The 20233-nt window shown below is 50.9% G+C and overlaps 1 protein-coding gene and 1 long non-coding RNA gene across 22 annotated transcripts in view; both read right to left on the bottom strand.

Annotated features, from left to right (window-relative positions):
- Positions 1-9118: 9118 nt before the first annotated feature.
- LOC139040044 (uncharacterized) lies at positions 9119-11228 on the bottom strand. Of its 2 annotated transcripts, none has more exons than XR_011493821.1 (3): positions 11091-11228; positions 10081-10183; positions 9119-9254 (listed from the first exon to the last, which is right to left on the bottom strand). It is a non-coding gene; the product is annotated as an uncharacterized lncRNA (long non-coding RNA). The 2 variants fall into 2 exon arrangements; XR_011493822.1 differs by lacking the exon at positions 11091-11228 and adding an exon at positions 10605-10739.
- A 572-nt stretch (positions 11229-11800) lies between these two features.
- Positions 11801-20233, bottom strand: part of CDK12 (cyclin dependent kinase 12) — a 72361-nt gene continuing 63928 nt past the window's right edge. For 16 of the 20 annotated variants that reach the window (XM_070483161.1, XM_070483165.1, XM_070483160.1 and 13 more), the window contains one exon: positions 17175-17313. The gene's annotated coding sequence lies outside the window, so the exon portion shown is untranslated. Of the gene's footprint in view, positions 12184-15292; positions 15420-17174; positions 17314-20233 lie in introns of those variants that run through there. The other 4 variants (XM_070483163.1, XM_070483164.1, XM_070483175.1 and 1 more) reach the window with 2 other exon arrangements.

The raw sequence follows: 20233 nt of genomic DNA, 5'->3' as shown, positions 1-20233 counted from the left end.
TGGCTTGGGGAAAACTGGCTAGGAGATCATCCTTTGCCAACTCCAAATGTGTAGGCACCATCCCTCCTGTCCCCAGAGAAGGCGGAGGCACAGGACCCAGGCTGCCTGCAGTTCAGGCTCAGGGGAAGGAGCATATTCCCCCACTTCTCTCCCCATTGTTGGACTCAGACAGCCGGGAGCAATGCCCAGACGCCAGCCCAGCACTCTCTCTGGGGCCTATGGTCTGCAATATTTCCCTTCCTCATTCCCTCCTGGGCTCCTGCTTCAGAGCTGTCTCAGGTAGGTCAGGAAGAAAGGAGAAAGAAAAGGAACAAATGTTCTCCCAGCACCTTAAATGAGTCAGGTCTGTCCTAATCAGTCTTTGCAGCTCCCTGAAGACAGGCTGAGGAAACTGATGCTGCAGAAAGTTCTGCAATATGGTAGGATTGGAATTCAAATTAAAAGGCCAGGGTCTTAGAACCTAACTAATAATATTGCCTCCTTGCAGAGTCCTGGTGATGCCCTTGGTGACTGGTGCTCGCCAGCCAGCCCCGCTCTGTTTCCAGGACTCTAGTTCTTCAACTCCTCTGGCTTCCTAAGCCCAAAACTCTGGAGTAATCCTTGACAATACTCTTTTACTCCCTACACCTGATTGAAAAGCAAATCTGTCTGCTCTGCCTTCAAAATCAATCCAGAATCTGAGCACTTCTCATGGCCCCCCTGCTATCGCCCTGGCCCAAGTCGCTGTCCCCTTTCTCCTGGATGACCACAGCTTCCGTCCTTGGTCCCCCTCAGTCTATTTTTGGTGCAGCAGCCAGGTGATTTTTTTTGAAAGACAGCTTTATTTTGATAAAATTCACTCATTTAGAGCGTATAACTCAATGGTTTTTTAGCATATTCGAAGAGCTGTGTGACCATCACCACAATCAATTTTAAAGATTTTCACCATCCTGAAAAGAAACTCATACTCATTAGCACTCACTCCCCATTTCCCCAAACCCCCTAGGCAACTGAAACAAAACATTACCTTCTCTAAGAAGCTTTTCCTGGCTACCCCATCCAAAACTGCACCTTCTTTCCCCATCCTTCTTTGCTTTATTTTTCTCCTTAGTACATATTGCCACCTAACTTGCTATATATGTTATGCATTTATTATGTCTATTGTCTAGTTTCCTCACCCCACATTCATACACAAGCTCCCTGCAGGTGGGGGCTTTATTTATAGTAGCACTCAGAGCACCTAGGACAAGACCAGGGACATAGTAGATGATCAATAAACAAATGTTGCATGAACAAATGAATGAATGCACTCAATAATAAAGGTATTGAGATCAGGGATCTCAAAAGTGGCATCCATTCTCTAGGGAAAGGCAATGAAGACCATCCTGGGGTCCAGCTCTTGGATGCCTGGATTTCTCTCCCTTTTCCCTCTTGGTCTTCTTTTCTTTCCTGCTTCAGACACATGTTTCACACATCTCCACCTCATGGGCAACCCTTAACACCAGCTCCCTAACCTGTAGACTTGTCCCTCCTCCTTCTCTCCTCCTGCGCTGACCAGCCCCTGACTCTTCCCCACTTAGTTTTCAGACTTCACCCTGGAGAACATCCAATGGATGGTCTTTGGCAGGCTATTGGGAGGATGACCAGTCTCACTACTGGAGTCCTCCATGAGTGACGGTGCTCCCTTATTGTGCATACAATCTGGGCTAGGCCCTGAGCTGGGTGCTTAGACCAGCAGTGTCAGACAGAACTTTCTGCAAGGATGGAAATGTTCTGTTTCTGTTTGTTCAGTGTGGTAGTCACTAGCTAGTAAGAGATTATCAAGCATTTGAAATGTGGCTAAATGTGACAGAGGAAATGAATTTTAAATTTTATTTAATTTTAATTGATTTAAATTTAAAAAGCCACATGTGGCTAGCGGCTCCCAACTGGGCGATACAGGTTTAGACACGTTATTATATTTAATCTTTACAATTACCCTGGGGAGTATGTACGATTATCCCCATTTTACAGATGAAGAAGAGTGGCTAATCATGAGAATCCAGGTTTGTTGGTTTCTAGAATCTTCTGAGGAACTGTTTCAGGGCCTGGGGTAGGAGTTACATATGTGAGGAGGGCATGGAATGACAGTCAATCATTTTTTCATTCAACAAGACTTCATTGAAACGGCTAACGGCTGGGGATATGCCCACAAATCTTTTATCGAATAACTCCCGGGACACATTTTTATTCCCATTTGACAGATGGGAAAGTTGAGACTCAGATTCAGCAACTACCTGGTCTTCCTGCTTCTTCCCTTGCCTCTCCTGCCCCCTCCCCCAGCTTCAGTCTCTTCTCGCTATTGGAGTTACAGTGATCTTTTTAAACATTTGTCTGATCATGTTTTCCCTCTGCTGGAAATTTGGCCAGGGCTCCTCATTTCACTCCCAGAGAAAACCAAAGTCTGTATCAAAGCCCATGGGACCCTGTACAGTCTGTACCTCCCTCCGTTCCCGCTCAGACCTTGCCTGCGACTGGTCTCCCTCAACCCCTCCAGGCCCCTTCAGGCCCAAGCCTGCCTTATAGCCTGTTTGTTGGCTGCTCCCTGATACCCACACTGTCAATTTCTTCACCTCCTGCAGGTGAAGAATGCTACCCTTCCAAATGAGGCCTACACTGACCCCATACTTAAAATAGCAACCTCCACCCCCCAATCTAGATCACTTTTTCATGAACTTTTGCCCCATAGCACTTATTACCTTCTAACATAAATATAATTTACTGTTAAGTTATGTCTGTCTCCCAGCTAGAATGTAAGTTCCTTGAAGGCAAGGATCTCTTTCCGAAATATCCCAGAGCCTCACATGGTGCCTGGCACATAGTAGGATATCAATGAAAATATGTCAAATAAATGAGCAAACTCACCGCAGGTACTTCTGCCTTTGCAGCAAAGAAGGCTCAGATTCTAACTTGAACCCCTTTGCTTCCAAAGCCCAAGTTCTTTCCCTCAAAACCATCTGTCTCTTGCATATTCTCTGCAGCCCTCTCCCCAAGTTCCCTCTCTCAGGGTGACGTTGGGCTGACCAGGACTTCTCTGCCCCAGCAATGTCTAGCCCAGGCAGGGATATGAGTTCCTTTATATACCCTCAGCATGATGCTGAGGAATTCACTAAAACTTGGAGACCCTCCTTCCTTCAAGCCAGGAGCCCTGGGTCTGTTTTTCAGGCTGTGGCTCCAGCAGGTCTCCTCCTCCCACCCCAGACACTGCTGTTCCTTCCTCTCTCTGCTGAGGGGAGGCTGAGCCAGACGGCCTGGTCATCTCCTCCTTTTAGTGGGATGCCCTGGAACCTAGCCACCCCCACCCCACCTCTGGGTATGCAGTAACATAAAGGTGAGTAGGCACAATACTCCCCCATCCCCGGACCCCCCGAGGAAGGTGACGAGATATGTCCTCATAGTGGGATGCAGGAGCAGGGGCTCTTTCTTGAAACTGGCAACTCGGGTTGTTTGTGACTATTAGGAAGGATAGGAGTTAGATAGCAGGAGGGACTTCTCAAAAGTTAGGAAATTAAGTAAAGGTATGAAGCTTCTTCTCCATTCAAGGGCTAAGAGAATTAAATGCACTCATCTTCTTGCATGCCCTCCTGTACATCTTCCTGAATGGTCAGTAACAGGTAAAAATGACTGCCAGCTCTCCCCTCAGAGCTCCACAGCTCATCCCTCTCCAACTTCTCTTCTCCTCCACTCCCTCTCATCCCCTTTTCTACCTCCCTCAGTTTGAGGTAACTTGCTGGGGCCAAAGTGGAGGGCCAGCTCCATACGTATCCCAGGGAATATTAAGCCATGTCAAGAGAGAAGAGCTGACCTCTGATGTGTGGCCCAACCGCCCTCTGGCAGTAAGGTGGAAGGAAAGGCTAGGGCTTCAGGCCAGTCCCAGCTCTGCCTGATCACAGCTGTGTAGTCCAGAGAAGGTGGTCAACCTCTCTGAGCCTCAGCTTTCTCATCTATAAATGAGGCTAACAGTATCTGGCCTACAGGATTGTATGAGTTGGACATGGCTTATGAGAAGTTCCTGGCACAAGGTGGGCCCTTAATAGTTAGTGTTATTATGATTATTATTACTTAGGCTTCAGGAGGCCCTCTCTTTCAGCCCCATAGATGAGGGAGGCCCTTTCCCCGCATCGTTCTCCATCTGGACCAGAACAATGGTTTCCTAACTGGGTTCCCTGCCTCCAGTCTCATTGCTCCAATCTAACCTCTCTTTTTTTTCTAAAACTCAATCCAAATCCATCACTCCCTGCTGAAAATTCCTCCAAAGTCCCCCACTGCCTACCAGGACACAGCAATCAGAGTGATTAAGAGTTTGGGCTCTGGGGTCAGACCTGGGTTTGATGCTTAGCTCTGTTGCTTTCTAGCTATGTCTCCTGGGCAAGTTACCTAATAACCCCGAGCCTCAGATTACTCATCTGAAAAATAGGATAACAGCACCCGCTTTGTGTGGTTATTATAATGAAGAAACAAGGCACTTGATATAAAGCATCTGGTACATGGAAGATGCTGGCTCTACCTATTATTATGACAACATGAAAAAGTCATAACTCCTGAGCATGGCATGCAAGGCTGTCTATAAAAGTTAGACAATAGGAAAGACTTCCCAATTTTGAGAGCAGGATTGTCAGAACAAAGCACCTGACCTGCCTGTCCAACCTTGTTTCCTGCTACCCTCCACAAGAACCCCATGTTTTGGTTGGCACTCACCATTCCCCACGTTGAGACTTCTTTCTGAGCCTTTGCACACAGTTCTCACTGCCTAGAACACTCTTTCTCTCCTTGCCCACCTGGTAAACTCCTACTCATCAGTTAAGACCTAATTCAAGCCCACTGTCCTCTGCAAAGCTTTCGCAGACGCCAGAGCAGGGTTGATCACTTCTTGGTGCTCCAACATTCCAGCCCTTACCTCTGCTTCGCTTCAGGTTAAGAGCCACAGGCCCGGGGCCGGCCCCGTGGCCAAGCAGTTAAGCTCGCGTGCTCTGCTTTGGCGGCCCAAGGTTTCACCAGTTCAAATCCTGGGCGCGGACATGGTACCGGTCATCAAGCCACGCTGAGGTGGCATCCCACATGCCACAACTAGAGGGACTCACAACTAAAAATACACAACTATGTACCGGGGTGATTTGGGGAGAAAAAGGAAAAATAAAATCTTTTTTTTAAAAAAAGAGCCACAGGCCTTAGGACCAGGCTGCCTGGGTTGGAATTCTAGCTCTATCACTTCCTAGCTGGGTGACCTCAGGCAAGTAACTTTACCTGTCTGCGCCTCAGTTTCCTGATCTGGAAAGTGGGGTAAGGATAATAGTATCTATCTGATAAGGTGTGAGGAGCAAATGAGTTACTATGTGTCAAAGAATTTGCTCCCACACTTGGCACAGAGTAAGTACCCAGTAAGGGTGAGCTGCCATAATTATTATTCTAATTTCTCTTGCCTTTCGGGGCAGGGCTTGGTCTACATGACTGTTTCCGCCACTAGGCTGTGAGCTCGGAGGCTAGGGGCTGGAGCTGATTCACAGGCTGGTGCAGAGAGGACACTTGGCACCTCCACCGGGATGGACAGTCATGAAGACTCTCTTTTATCAAGAGCTTTCTTATTTGTTCCTTAGGATAAACCTATGAGCTGGGTACAAATGTTCTTCCCATTTTACAGATGAGAAAATTGAGGCCCAGAGGTAAATGCCTTAGGACCCTAGTAAGCAAGCAAGTAGCAGAGCCAAGTTCCAACCTGGACCCAGCTGACTCCAATCAACCCCTCTGGGCCTCGGTTTCCCCATCTGTAAAATGGGATGATAGCTGTTCTTCCTCTCAGGTTTACTTTGTGGATTAACATTTGTAAATATGAGAGATATTGAGGAAGAATGGGGTTTGCGTCCCCCATGTAAACTGGGCAATGTTTGTCTAGGATAAAAATAAGAATTTTTCTGGGGGTGAAACTGAGGAGTAGCTGAGACTTAGCCCCAAAGCCCCAGTTCACCCCTCTCTCCAGGGTTTGTCTGGAGCCTGGGGCCAATTCAGCAACCTCCTCCCTTTTCTGGGCCCATTGCCAGCCCCTCCGCCCCTTCCCCCTCACCCATTGCCACTAGAAGACAATGGTGGGCAGGCCCAGCCTTTGTGAGAGGGGTCAGGCCAGTTAATCTTGGGCTGCGCTGGGGAGGGGGACCATGGGAAGGGAGAGAGGGCTGCATGTGTGGACAGACAACAGAGGGCTTGTGAGAGTTGAGGGGACATTGGAGGCAAGGGGCCTGAGGAGTAAAAGCTTGAAACAGGCTTTGGGGAGCGTTTCCTCTGAATGTAGATTTGAGCTCCTATTAAACTTGCCAAAAATTTGTGTTAGCTAATGGATTCTTAATTCTGTCTAAAATGAGAGAGGGAAAATTATGCCATTCATCTTGTATTGGTTTGAAATTACATCTGACACCTAATCGATCATACTGTGGAACATTAACTCTTTGGAAGAGACCCAACTTTTCCTCTCTCCCTCGCTTTCCAGCGCTCTCGAGCCACCCCCCATTCCCTGATTCCTTCTTTTGTATTTCATTAACTAAGCAAGGCTCTGGCTGTCTCTGGGGGTGAGGGGTGGGAGTTAGGGAAAGGGTTCATTTGAATAGAAGGAGATAACCAGGCTCCCCAGTCTTTTGCCCAAGACCAGAGCCCCTGCTTCCAACCTTCAATTGACCTCCTCTCTCTTCCTGCTTTTTCCTATGCATTCTGAGATCTGCAAATGCAGAATGGAAGGCATTGGGGTGTGGGGTGACCTCAGAGCCACCTTGGGGGCACCAGGGAGAGGCGGGGAGCCAGGCAAGGCTGAGCTAGCACCTGGGGCTGGGGTAGGGGCCATGGCGGGGAGCTCACCTGTGACTTGCCTGGCAGATGGGTGAGGAGGAGGAGGGCAGATGACAATAGATTTGCCTCTGGGGATCCTGATGAGCTCTGACTGAAAACCCCAACCCCAGACCTGCTTTTCCAGGAGGAGGACTTTCTGGCAGCAGGGAGAACCCACTGGAGGCCGACAGACCTGGGCTAGGATCCTGGCTTCACTCCTGACAAGCTGTGTGACCTTGGGCAAGTTATGTAATGCCTCTGAGTCTCAGTTTCCTTCTCTGTCAAAGCAGGATAATAACCCTGGCACAGGGCTGGGTTGAGGACCGGAGGAGATAATCCAGGTAAAACTGGGACAGAGCTCATCGCCTTGCACACAGTAGGTGCCCAGTAAAGGTGATAGACTCCAGATCAGCACTCCCCCTCCCTTCGTCTGCTGCATCTCCCCCTCCCTTCCCCCTACCTTCTTCTCTCCCACCTCCAACTCCCTGCCCCTCCCCCAGGGCAAACCTGGGGCTGAGAAGCCAGAAGGTCAGGTCAGGCCATGAGGGCCAGTCAACGTCTCCTCCTAAGAGGACACCCGAAGGAGGCCTGGCCCCTGGCCTCTGCAGGGTTCTCAGCCCTGTTCCTTTCTCGAGCCCCCCTGTCTCCTCCAGAAGTTGTAGGGGTTGCCTCCCACATGAAGAGCTCTCTCAGCAACCCCCACTCTGTCTGGAAGGTGGGGTCTCCTGAGGAAGGGGAGCTCTAGGAGGTGGGGCCGGGAGGAGAGGCACTCCAGTTGGGAGAGAGCCACTTGTTTTTACTCAGTCATCTCTGACCTCTGTCTGTGGATTCCAAAGGGCTCCTGTCCCCAACTTGGGCACCCCATATTTTACCAGGGAGAGGTGGATTGGGCTGGGAGTGTGGCCTTTGTCCCTCAAGAGCAAGGGAGGGCAAAGGGAACCAGGTGGGTGTGAGAGAGGGGAGGGGGCAGGGACATCACCCCCAGTTCTATTCCCCAGGAGGCACCATGGCTTCTAGTTTAGGTTGACTTTGGGCACTGTGGAAAGAGAAGATTCCAGGGCCCTCCAGCTGTATGTGAAGGGGGTCGTCATGGTAGGAATGTGGCATGCAGCTGGCCTCTGGTGCAGGACAGCATGGGGAGAGGGACTGAGGTGCCTCTTTCATGGAAATCTGGGCAGTCTCTGGACCCTCTCAGTATAGATATCATTCTCAATAAGCACCCACAAATATCTGAATGAACGAATGTGCAGGTGAAGGGCTCAGGCTGGTTTAAGTGACCAGTTAAGGTCACACAAAGAATCATTAACACCTATTAAGTATCTGCACCAAGTGCAGCAAAGAGTCATCTAGAATGCCCCAACCGTATTCTTGGGCCTTGTGGAGGAGCCCCCAACATGGGGACTAAGAATGACGAGGAAATCGCATCCATTACCCTCATTTTACAGAGGAACCCAGGACTCAGAAAAGGGGTCTAACTGACCAGGGCCACAGGGTGAGGCAGGGCAGCTGACGATGTGAGCCTTTGGCTCTCAATCCAGTGCTCTTCTCCACCCACATCACGAATCTGAAGGGACATTTTCTAGGCCACTTGTCCCGTCCCAGCAGAGACTACACCGTTTCCAGGGTGTGGGCTGGAGTTTTGGGAGGAGGTGAGGGCTGCTAAGAGAGGCTTTCCCTGGAGAGAGAAGAGCAGAGGGGGTTGGAGAGGTTTCTTAACTCCCTCTCCCGCCCCAACACACATACACATACAAACACACAGCGGCAAGAATTTTATTTCCAAATGTCCCTTCTCTGGGGAGCTCGCTGTTTCCCTGGAGACGCCTGATGGAGATGCCCCTTCCTGCCAGCCTCCCTGGCAGCCACTAGGCGGCTGTGGCTCCCTCTTCTGCCTAGAAACGCCAGAGAGAGGGTCCCACGTGGTTTGTATTAATAGGAAATGCAGCCCAGGCCTACAGGCACTGAGGATGGAGCAGGCCAGGTCAGTGGGTAGACTGATGTTGCTGCTCACAGGGGTGCATTAATCAAGGGCCTAGATACATGTGCTGACCTGTCTCTGGTCACCAGAGGAAAAAAATCCTCCCTGACATCTTTTTTCCCAAACTTGGGAATGTTTTTGTGTTTTTACCTTTAATATGAAAGTAATGCATGACTGTTATAAAGACAATTCCAACAAAATCGAATGAACAAAATCCCCAGACTCAAATTTTTAATTTTTATTTATTTACTTTTTTGGTAAGGAAGATTGGCCCTGAGCTAACATCTGTTGTCAATCTTCCTTTTTTTCTTTCTCCCCAAAGCCCCAGTACACAGCTGTATATCATAGCTGTATGTCATTCTAGTTCTTCCATGTGGGATACCACCTCAGCATGGCTTGATGAGTGGTGTGTAGGTTGGTGCCCAGGATCCGAACAGGTGAACACTGGGTGCTGAAGCAGAGCATATGAACTTAACCACTATGCCACTGGGCCAGCCCCATCAGACTCAAATTTTAAGATGTCTTTTCCCATAGGAAAGCAATTAGCCTCTGGGTGAAGAGTCCAGGGCAAGAGTCTGCTGTGTTCAGGAAGCAGGGGGGAAGCATCATGACAATGTGGAATGTTCTAGAATCTGGGAGGTCCTCCTGAAGCAAATACCCTAGTATTGGAGAGGCTGACATGTCTGTCTGTCTGTTTTCTCCCCAGAAGATTAGCAGCTTCAGAGTGGAGTTCTTCCCACGCACTCTGTGTTATTTCCACATTCCCACCTGCTGGGTGTACCATGCTGCCCCACTGTGGTCACCCAGGAAATACAGGTTGGAAGAATAAATTAATAAACTCACAGATGAGGAAACAGACACAGAGATAGACACTGAGTTGCCAGGGCATGTTCACAAACATGATTGCCATGGGTCTGGAAAAACTGGCCTCAAATTCTCCAGCAGCTCCCTCTTTCCCAGGGCTAAGGAGAGCTAAAGGTTGGAGTTAGCCAAAAGGACTAAGCCTATATAAGTCTAGCCCTTGGACAGGACAAGGCAGAGGCACTAGAGGGAGACTGTCAAGGCTTGTAGGAATAGCCGCTCCCCCCCCCCCCCCCCCCCCACCGAGGAATAGGAGTGGTGGAGAGCCTGATGTGAATTTAGAAATTAAATCCATGCTGTGCCAATGAGACGGAGAGCAGTTTTGCCCTCTACCCTGACAAGGAAGCAACTCCAGCTGGAGAGTTCCAGGTCATCTTCCAGTAAAGAAGGGATTTAAGCATATGGAAGAGACTTACCTCCTTCAAAGAAAGAGGAGGGATCCACACAACACAGCAGCAGAGATGGAAGCCAGCCCCTCATCTCCCTTTCTCCTTCTTGCCAGAGAATTTAGGTAGGGTCCTGCCATCAACACATTATCGAATTTAGCCATTGACAACTGTCAGGAAGGTCTTAACCCCATTTTACAGATGAATAAACCAAGCCTAAGAAAGGTAAAATGACTTGCCCAGATCACAGACCAAATAGCAGAATAAGAAGACACTCTAATCTCAGGTCTGGCCCCTAGATACTCTTTCCACTGAGCATCACCTCAGCACTTGGTTTCCGGGAGCAGGGGAGGGGTGGGGGTGGCGGGGCATGATTTCGTGGCCAGACCACCCCATGCTAGATTTGGGGATAGGTTCTCTAACTCACAGAAGCCCCTGACCTTCCGTTGAGCTCAGATCCTTGCCCTGTCCTGTGATTTTGGACAGACCCTGTCTCTGCTTCACCTGAGAACTGTACTTAAGGCGCCCAGGAAAGCATGAGATAAGACACTTGCCACTCGGTCCAGACCCACGTGATCAGTGCTCCTCAAAGATGTCGCTTTTCCCATTTTGCCAAGGCTTATTCTTCTCCCTCAGTTCTCAGTCCATCACTGTGCTCCCTCCCCATCCCAAATGCTCCATATCCTTCTGGGGAAGGCGCAAAACCTTTGCTGAAGGCAGGCCCAGAGACCAGCGGCGATGGGGCCCAGTGAGGGCACCTTGGGCAGGAGCACCAAGCCAGACACCCCGCTCCTCCTTGGGGCCCTCCCCGCCCACCGGGGCCGGGGGGCGGTGCGGCAAAGGCCTGGCTAGCCCTCCCTCGTCACCCCGGCCGACTGCAGCAGGACACCGAGGGGCCAGCGCCCAAGGAGCGGCTGGGGGCGAGGGCCAGTAAGGGGCCCGCAGATGCCGCTCGGCCCCCCTTCCTTGGCCGGGGCCCCCACGGTGTCGGGGAGCAGGAGGAATCAATCAGGATAATGAAGCCACAGCCTGCCACGCACGGCGGGGGCACTGAGGAGCCGGGGCCGGTGCCAAGTCCGCCAGACGGTTCGGAGGAGCCGAGCCCGGCGCGGCCCGGCGGCGGAGACGGAGACGGCGGCGGCGGCGGCGGAAGCCCGAAGCCGGCGCGCGGAGGCCGGACGCAGCTCCGCGCAGATCCCTGGCAACCGGGCCTTGGCAACCGGGACGCCCGAGAGGAATCTTAAAGCTGCAGCGCCTTCTTTCCTCGCCGCTGCCGCCTCCTGGACCCCAGGAGAAATGGTAGCGCCCAGAAGGGTTAGTGGTGGGAGTCAGGCTCTGTGCCTCTCGAGACTTGGGGGTCCAACTCAGACCCTCACTCGTTTACTTATCAAAAATAGATGGAGCCTAGGCTAGATACTGGGCAGGGGAACGGGCAGTGATTAAAAAATGAACAAGGGCCTGCCAAGAGGAGTTCACAGTCTAGCGCGCAAGGCTGACCAGACTGGCTGAGGTGAGCAAAGCCCTGTGAAATCCAGGAAGAAGGGGCATCGACTGGAGAGCTGAGGAGCTGTTACAAAATATTTCTGCAGAACCTGCCTTGCTCCAGGCCGTGGGTTGGATGCTTCTTCCCTGGACTGTGTTATTCCCCCAACAGCTCTGTGAGATGGGTATTATTATTATCATCATTATTGTCATTATCGATTCTGTTTTAAAGATGAAGAATTAGTGGCCCAGAGAGGTGAAGGGACTTAGCCAAAATCTCGTTTTATGTTTTGGACAATCTAGGACTGGGTCACAGGACTTATGACTCAGGTCAGCTTTCAATATAGCATGATGTCTAGAAGGTTAATCTGAGTGAGGACTTCCCAATACAAATCGTGTAAGAAGTGAGAAGAAAAGGGTAGCTGAAAGAAGAGATGGCTACTTCTCCCTTCTGCTGCCCACTACCCTGATCCCGTCTCCCCTGTCCTCATGAGCAGGTCTGTATGTGGGCAGAGGGCTAGAAGAGGTGACCTCCAGAGGTCCCTCTGGTTCTGTGATTTGATATCTCCTGCCTGAAGTCCAGGCACTGTGCCACCCTCCTGGGCAGCAGTAGTTGGCAGGAGGATGCAAACTGGAGGAGATTCCAGGTTTCTGAAACAAGAGGTCAGGGGTGGTGGGGGAAGATTAGAGGGGTAGTCAGGGGGCTTTGGCAAAAGAAAGCCTGAGTCAATATCATTAAGAAGGCTGGACCTCATTTTCCCTTCCCTTGTCCACCTATCTTTCTGTTTCTGCACATCCATTCAGGTAAGAGATTTGTGCCAGGGCCTGGGGTAGGATCAGAGACTGTTGGTGAAGCAAAAATCATGCTGGCTTTGGAGCCAAGCTCATCTGGTTTCAAATCCTGGCTCTGTCACTTATCAGCTATGTGAACTTAGGCAGGTGACTCAATCCCCTTGAGACTCATTCAGTTTCCTCATTTGTAGGGTAGAGGCAATAATATCTACCTTTCAGTGTTATTGCAAGACTTAAATGCAGTGAGAAAAATGTATTTGGGTGTCTGGCACATGGTAAATGCTTAATAAATGGTAAATTTGAAGATGTCTTTACTTATTTTGGTAGTCTGATAACAGCTCCCAAAGAGATGTCCACATCCTAATCCCTGAAACCTGTAAATGTGACCTTATGTGGAAAAAGAGTCTTTGCAGATGGGATTAAGAATCTTGAGATGGGGAGATTATCCTGGCTCATCTGGGTGGGCTCTAAATGCCACCACACGTGTCCTTATAAGAGAGAGGCAGGGCCTGGCCCAGTGGCACAGCAGTTAAGTGCGCACGTTCTGCTTCGGCGGCCCGGGGTTCGCTGGTTTGGATCCCGGGTGTGGACATGGCACCGCTTGGCAGGCCATGCTGTGGTAGGCGTCCCACATATAAAGTAGAGGAAGATGGGCACGGATGTTAGCTCAGGGCCAGTCTTCCTCAGCAAAAAGAGGAGGATTGGCAGCAGATGTTAGCTCAGGGCTAATCTTCCTCCAAAAAAAAAAAAAAAAAGAAAGGCAGAGGGAGATTATACACACACAGAAGACTGGAAGGCGATGTGAAGACAGAGGCAGAAATGGGAGTGATGCGGCCACAAGCAAAGGAATGCCAGCAGCCACTAGAAGCTGAAAGAACAGATTCTCCCCTAGAGCCTCCCGAGCGAGCACAGTCCTGCCGACACCTGGATTCTGGCCCAGTGAAACTCATGTTGAACTACTGGCCCCCAGAAATGTGAGAGAATAAACTGTTGTTTTAAGCTGCCAAGGCTGTGGTAATTTGTTATGGCAGCCTTTGGAAACTAATAAATATACTTACATCAGAGATTCCATCTTGAGCAAAACCCAGAACCTGCCCTCTAGGAGTTCACAGTCTAGTGGGAAATGAGAGAAGTAAACAGCGCATAGGGATGCCCAGAAGGTGGAAGGGTAAGGTAGGTAAGGCTGTTCGAGTTGGAGTTAGCCAGGTGAGGGGCTAAAGCAGAAAGGGCATTCCAAGCAGAAGAAACAGTGTGGGTAAAGACAAGGAGTAGGAGAGGACAGCGCCTGCAGGGAACTGCCCACGTTTGGCATGGCAGGTGCATGGGGATATGGGGGTGGTATGACACAACTGCTGAGGTGGGCAGCAGGGGCAAAGAGCCAAGTAGCTTCCACCCCAGAATGGAATCAATCCCTTCACCCTGGGCTGGCATTGGGCTCCAGATCAGAGAACCCTAGACTGTCAGTACTGACAGTACTTAGAGACCATCCAGTCCAGTCCTGCCATTTCACACATAGAGAAATTGAGGCTCATAGAGAGTAAGGCCGTCCAGGAAATAAGCTAGAACCAGATGGCTGCACTCTGGCCTCCCTCTTGAGCCTGGGTGTCCCATATCTGAAGGCCTCAGAGACGCTGCCTGGTAGTCCCTCTGTAGCCCACTTCCAAAAAGCATAGGCCCTGTGGTCTCAAAACAAAGAGGGGGTCATTTGCATATCATTTGCATACCACTAATTAGATGAGAGAGGCAAATTCACTCAGCCCCTTCTCTTCATGTCCCCCATCGTATCTCACTCCCATCAAGTTCTTCCTCATCCATCTCTTGACCTCAGCAACTCCTCCCATAATTCCAGCCCAGGTCCCACACCTCAAGGCCCCTTACCTAGCCCCAGACCAACCCCTACTGTGTTAAGTGTTTGGTCCTGCTTGGAAAAAGTACCTAGTGGGTCTTTAGTATATCTAGTCTGGTGGAGGATCTTAGAGCAGATTACAGTGGAAAGGGTGGTGATGGGCTTTCCAGCTTGAGGTTTTCTCTGAGAATGGGGAGTGGTGAGCTCTGCCTCCCTGTAGCCCAGGAGCCATCTGAATGGTGCTATGGAGTGGAGGAGGAGGGTGCTCCTTAGGGATCTGGTGGGCAGGTGCCAGCTGCATGCCCCAGGCCTGCCCCAAGCCTCTTGGCTGGCAGCCACACCAGTCTGTGGAGAAGCTGGCTCCTTCCTTGAGGGAGGGGGAATCCTGGAGAAGGTCAGGGAGCATCCCTTGGCCTGGCAGCCTAACATGGGTAAGGTTGAGGTTACCATGCAAGTTACTGTGGATCCTCCAATGGGGACAGCACATCCAGATTCTTGGGGCTGTTATCAACCCAGCCCAGAAAATTGTGAGGCACTGTGCTAAACTAAGCATAGTGTTTCCTAGAGGGTAGGCACTTGAGAAGTGTTTCCTGATAATGGGGGGTCACCTATCTCCTGGAGACAGGTAAAGATGAAAGGGGGTCACAGAGAAGCACATATTCTGCCTCTCTCACCTCCTATTAGCCCCCTCTTTCCTCTGAACCAAGGCTATGCCAGGTGAGAGGTGAGATGAGGTGAGATGTCTCATCTCTCTCCCAGGTGAGATGTCTGAACCTGTCATCTGATAATCACCAGAGAAGGCACCACACTGTAGCCAAGACAGGTGCACAGGATGAGCGCAGGTGCCCTCCACCCCTATCCTGGCAGAGTTGCTGTCTGGCTCTGTCACTGCTACGGTTGACTCCAGGTAGCTGCCAGGAGCTGGGGAATGCTGGTGCATTAGGATTTATGGGAAAAACCTGGGGCACAGCTCAGGCTAGCAACTTGCAGAAACCAGCTTGTTCTGGTTAGGACAGTGGCCTGAATATAGGAGGAAAGACTGGCCTGCATATGTGAATAATTCCTCTCCATGCCTGGGTGATGTGCGAGCTGTGTGTATACGTGCTACAGGGGGCCTCAGCAAGCATCCTGACCTGCACACACAGCTGTGTGCACATATCCCATTGTGCACTAGTGTATGTTGCACATGAGTGTCTTCATGGAGTTCCATCTTCCCTCTTCTCTTCTCTGGGCCTTCTCTTCTTGTTTCCTGGTAAAATGGGAAGTGGAGTAGGAATGTCAGTTTCACCATCCCCAGCCCTGCTCCCTTGCGTAGAGGGTCTCTGCTTCCATTTGCCCGTGACAGCAAGCAGTGGATCCCTTCTTGGTCCTGAGTTGGGGGATCCCAGCTCTTTACTGGCCTAGATGACTCCATCTTGCACCAATTCCTCTACCCTGGTAGCTCCCTCTTCCCCCAACTTAGGCAGTGTCCCATGCCACTTCATCTAGTGTCCAAGTCAAGGGGAGAGATGGGAAGAAGAGGGGGGATGCTATGGGAGTGGGAGTAGGAAGGGTGGATCAGATACTGTTTGGCTTTGCCCAGGTCCCTCAGGAGCACTGCTGCTCATTTAAAATTCCGATTTAAAGCTGAGCGGCTCTTTAAATTTCCACATTAGCATGCCGCCCTGATGCCAGGCCAAGATGTTGGGATGGATTTGGCAGGAACGCCTCCAACAGCAGCAAGCAGCAGCATTTGCCAGCAATAAAACAACGCATGAATAAAAGAAGGCCGGCTTGGCAGCAGCAGCAGCCCAGGTAGCTGGGTAAACCCAGGAGGGGCCCTCGTATTCTGGGGCTCAGAGGCATGAAGGTCGGTGCAGGGGCATGTGCAAATGTAGGCCTCTGTGGCTGTCTTGGTCCTCACCCTCAATCTGTGCCTGCAGTGGAATCTGGGGTGAGGCCCCAGGCAGGAATGGGGTTTCTTCCCTGTGCCTGTCTCATTCCCCTCCTCCCAGGGTTATCTTCTTGGAGGGGACAGATGTTGCTTTTGATGAGGATACAAGGACTTGGCCCACAGCCTGAGCTGTCCTACTTCATTAGGGGCCCAGAGAACAGGTGGGGTCAGAGAGAACAACACTGCCTAGAGTGGCTTCCAGATCCATGACCCCAGGTGCCTGGGTGCTGAGGGGCACTGTCAGGATAAGGGGACTGGGTGAGAGGCCACAGTGAGGACTAGGTATTGGTGCTAAGCTGTGTGGGAGAGATGCTCCGGGCTGGGTGGTTGGCTAGAATGGGGAGTGGCCAAGGAGAGCAAGGGGCTGCTGGGCCTGGCGTAACTTTAACTTCCTCAGACTCAGGAATACTGATTGAGGTCAGATGGCAAGGGCAGCAAAGAGGTCAGATAAAGCCCTGGGCTGAAGGCTGGTAACCACCCAGAGGTCATTTTGTCTACTCCTTCCCAGGGTCTAGAGTGTGCAGCCTCAAGTCCTTTGGGGATCCTGTGTCCCTCTGCTCCGATCACCTGGCTGAGGCTCATCAGCAGCCTCCCAGACATTTCAAGAAACAAGCAGCTTGTCCTGCTCTTACCATCTATCCCTCCCACTTGGTCAAACCAGCCCCTTCCCTGAAGTCAAGGGGAAGGGGACAGAAGGAAACAGAAGGGTGGCAGCAGATGGTCTCTGCAGTCTCAGCTAAGGCAGAAAAGAGGAATTTTCTGCAGAGCACCCTTCTCCAATGGAACTCCTCCCCTCCAGCTCACGAGTGATTTCAGGCCCCAATATGGGGAGAAGTTGTTGAAACTTTGAATTCTTTCATTACCTGGAGAAGCCGGAGAGAAGATAGGCAGGGCCAGGCTCTGGCAGGGCAGGCCCCTTATCTTGGAACTTGGGCTAGTCCTGTCCTGATGGCTTTTCCAGGGAGAATGAGGTGGCCTGACCTCGTAGGTACCCTGTTCTCTGGTCCACACATTGGGGTTGAGTCAGTTCTTGGGTGAGGGAGTGGCTAAGAAACTGAGTTTAGCCCAGAGAGGTGTCCTTTTGTCATTTATTCATTCATTCAACAAATATTTACCAAACAGCCGCTTTATGCGAGGCACTGTGCTGGGCACTGGGAGCACACTGATGAACACGGTCAGATGTGGTCACTGTCCTTGTGCAACTTTCCATCTGGTGGGAGAAATAGAATCATTATTCAAATGACTGCACATATAAGTGTGAAATAACTGTGCTAAGTGCTCTGAAATAAGGATATATAGTACCATAAAAGTGTATAATTAGGGGACTTGGCTAAGTCTAAGAAGTTGAGGATGAGCTTGCAAAGGAGACAAAGAAAGAGCAGCTAGAGCGGTGGAAGAATTGGCAATGATATCATAGAATCAAAGGAGGAGGTGGTCAGCTGTGCTGAGAGATGCTAAGACTCATGAGACACCTATTCACCCTGACTTCTCACCTGCTAGTTGAGTACAGGTATGAAAAGGCTCTGGCATCATGCCTGGCTCACAGTTGGTGCTCTGTAAGGTTAGCTCCCTTTCCCCCCTCCCCAGGCTGAGCCTCCCTCCAGGGACCCCAGATTTCTGGAGCAAAGGAACTGCCTAGGCTCAGCCTCCTCTGTCAACTTAGGCCCCAAACCTTAGCCATCCAGTCCTCATTCAGGGACTCTGGGCCTCTCCTGCCTCTCCACATTAGTCCCTTCACATGGAGCCCTACCATTCCCTAACCTACTTCCTCCTTTGCATTGGTCTTCCATGAAGAGGGGTTGAAGTCTAGACTTGGAGAAGGATGCAATTCTGGCTCTGCTTCTGGGGCCAAGTCTGAGAAGGGAAGAGAGTTGGAATCCTCAGCAGTTCCCAAAGCTGCCTGGGGTGAATCTAAGTGTCTTAGGTAGGGAGAGGGAGTAGTGGGGAGATAGGGAGGGGGCTGCCCACCCAAGGCGGCGTAGAGCCCAGAGCCTTTTCCATCACAGACATCCCATCTGTCTCCTACAGAAGGCTCGGGTTGGAGGAGGTGCCGAGAAGCAGGGTATGGAGGGTGAAATCGTACAGTCTGTGAGCTAGCACGATGGCAGTGAAGGTGCTGACTGGGGAGAAGGGTAGCAGGTCAGGGTGGGGTGTCAGCAGGGAGAACTAGAGGTCAGAGGTTGGGACTGGAGGTGGGGAAGATTATAGGGACATTGCTACTCTCCCTAGACAGCTTTGTGCTTGATCAGGTCTGGAGTTTTCTAGTAGAGAGCTCAGAAGAACTCCCTCCCTGTGACTGAAAAACTTTGGAAGACACCCACACCTTGCTGGACACACACTGACACAGCCCCTCTTCCTGGATACCAACATCTAGATACTAGGAAACTGGGCATCCTCAGAGGGATGGGCCTCCCACATATAGAAATATGAGAGGGCTCTAGACTTGAAGTGGTCAGCAAGGAGGGGCAGGGCAGAGTATGGGGAATGGAAAATGCTAGCCCAGGAAGCAGCTCTGTTAGGTCTACTCCAGGTCCAGGAGAGCACCCTTGGGAATCCCTGTAGACATTCCCTCCCCACATTCCAAGTTCTAAATTTTTTCTCTCTACCTATACTTAAGAGAGTATGATTCCACAGCTTCCCTACCTACTCCGGTCTTTTCTCCCACTCTTCCCTGTTTGGAAGTTCTTCCTCAGGTGTAACTTTATTTCTTCAGGCTACAGCTTAATCCTCTAAAAGTCCTCTAAAACATGTGCCAAAGGAACCCAAGACAGGCCTTCAGTTATTAAATATAAATAGACAGAGGAGGGAAACTGAATATGGAGAGACAGATATTATATCTCAGTCCCTGCAAGTTATTAGGAAGAAGGCACTAGTGGTTGCTAAGCAACAGGTCTCCATAGAGGACAGATACTGTGTGGAAAAAGTCTCCTCTGACTGAATATTGGGGTGAGAGGGTAGGGAAGGTGGGGGTCAAAGGGCTATGGACTGACAAGCAGGGCTGCTGGGAATGGTTGGTTTGTCCTCCAAGACCATCCCTATGCCCCAGGCCTTGGTAAACTCCACCTTTATAGCCTTCAGGATTGGTAGAAAGAGGAAGGCCTCAGGCACGCCTCCCATCCTGCCAGGAGGCGGGAACCTGGTTTCCATAGCAACCCAGAAACAATCCTGGCCTTGTTTGCTTCTGGCTTCTCTGTAACCCCCTCAGGGAGCACTGATTGCCACAGATAGCTTTCTCTGACCCCCAACTTCTGATTTAAGGGGGAGGGCCCTAGAAATGTTAGGGGTAGGAGTGCTACAAAGCTAGTCTCATTTGGCCCTAAAGTGACCTATTAAGACTCTAAATGGGGAGTTACTTTTAGGGGAAAGGGCTTCCAGGTGTCCTCTGACCTCTGCACCTCTTATGGGGCTGCAAAAAGCTGGGCCAAAGGGTGGCATCAGATGCAAATTCTGGGCCCAGGCTTGCTTTCTAAAGGGCTACTACAGACTAGGGTTGGAGGTCAGGAAAAACGTAGAGGCAGGATCTTTTGTGCCCCTTGGCCACCCAGAACACCATCCTCCTTGACCCTAAGTCCACCGACGTCAAGACCCGAGAATGGAGATATAGAACATTAACGTATGTCAAGTATAAGTGAGTGGCACCGAGGGGCATAATCTGTTTTTCTAATATGACCACAAGCAGAGTGTTAGAAGAATTAGGCCGACAGCTGCTGGTTCCTCCCCCACTTCTACCCTCCCTCCTCGCTCTCCCTCTCCCTTCCTCTTCGGCGTTTGCACACACCAATTGCAGCCGAGCCCTGCTCGCGATTTCTCTTAATCTTCCTCCGCCATCCTGCGTTCTTTCCGCAGGCGGTTGCTGCGAAGCCGGCAGAGCCTCGCGTCACACCTTACTGCTCTCTGAGATTGCTCCACAGAGAGCTCAAGGAGATGGCAATTCGGCGCTGATGCCGGCTGGCAGCAGTTGGGAGAGGGGAAGGAGGAGAGTGAGGGAGGAGGGGAAGGGGTAAAAAGTTGGCACCGATACCAAGTTTTTCCCTAGAGAGACATGGGGGGGAGGGTGCGCGAGAAGAAGAAAGAAAATGACACAGAGAAAAAGAAACAAGGAATAAGAGGCAGAGTGAGACAGAGAGAGA

Source organism: Equus asinus, chromosome 13 (genome assembly GCF_041296235.1).
Source record: "Equus asinus isolate D_3611 breed Donkey chromosome 13, EquAss-T2T_v2, whole genome shotgun sequence".
Taxonomy (NCBI): domain Eukaryota; kingdom Metazoa; phylum Chordata; class Mammalia; order Perissodactyla; family Equidae; genus Equus; species Equus asinus.
The sequence above is the reverse complement of the archived record's forward strand: the minus strand, read 5'-3'. Positions and strand labels throughout refer to the sequence as shown.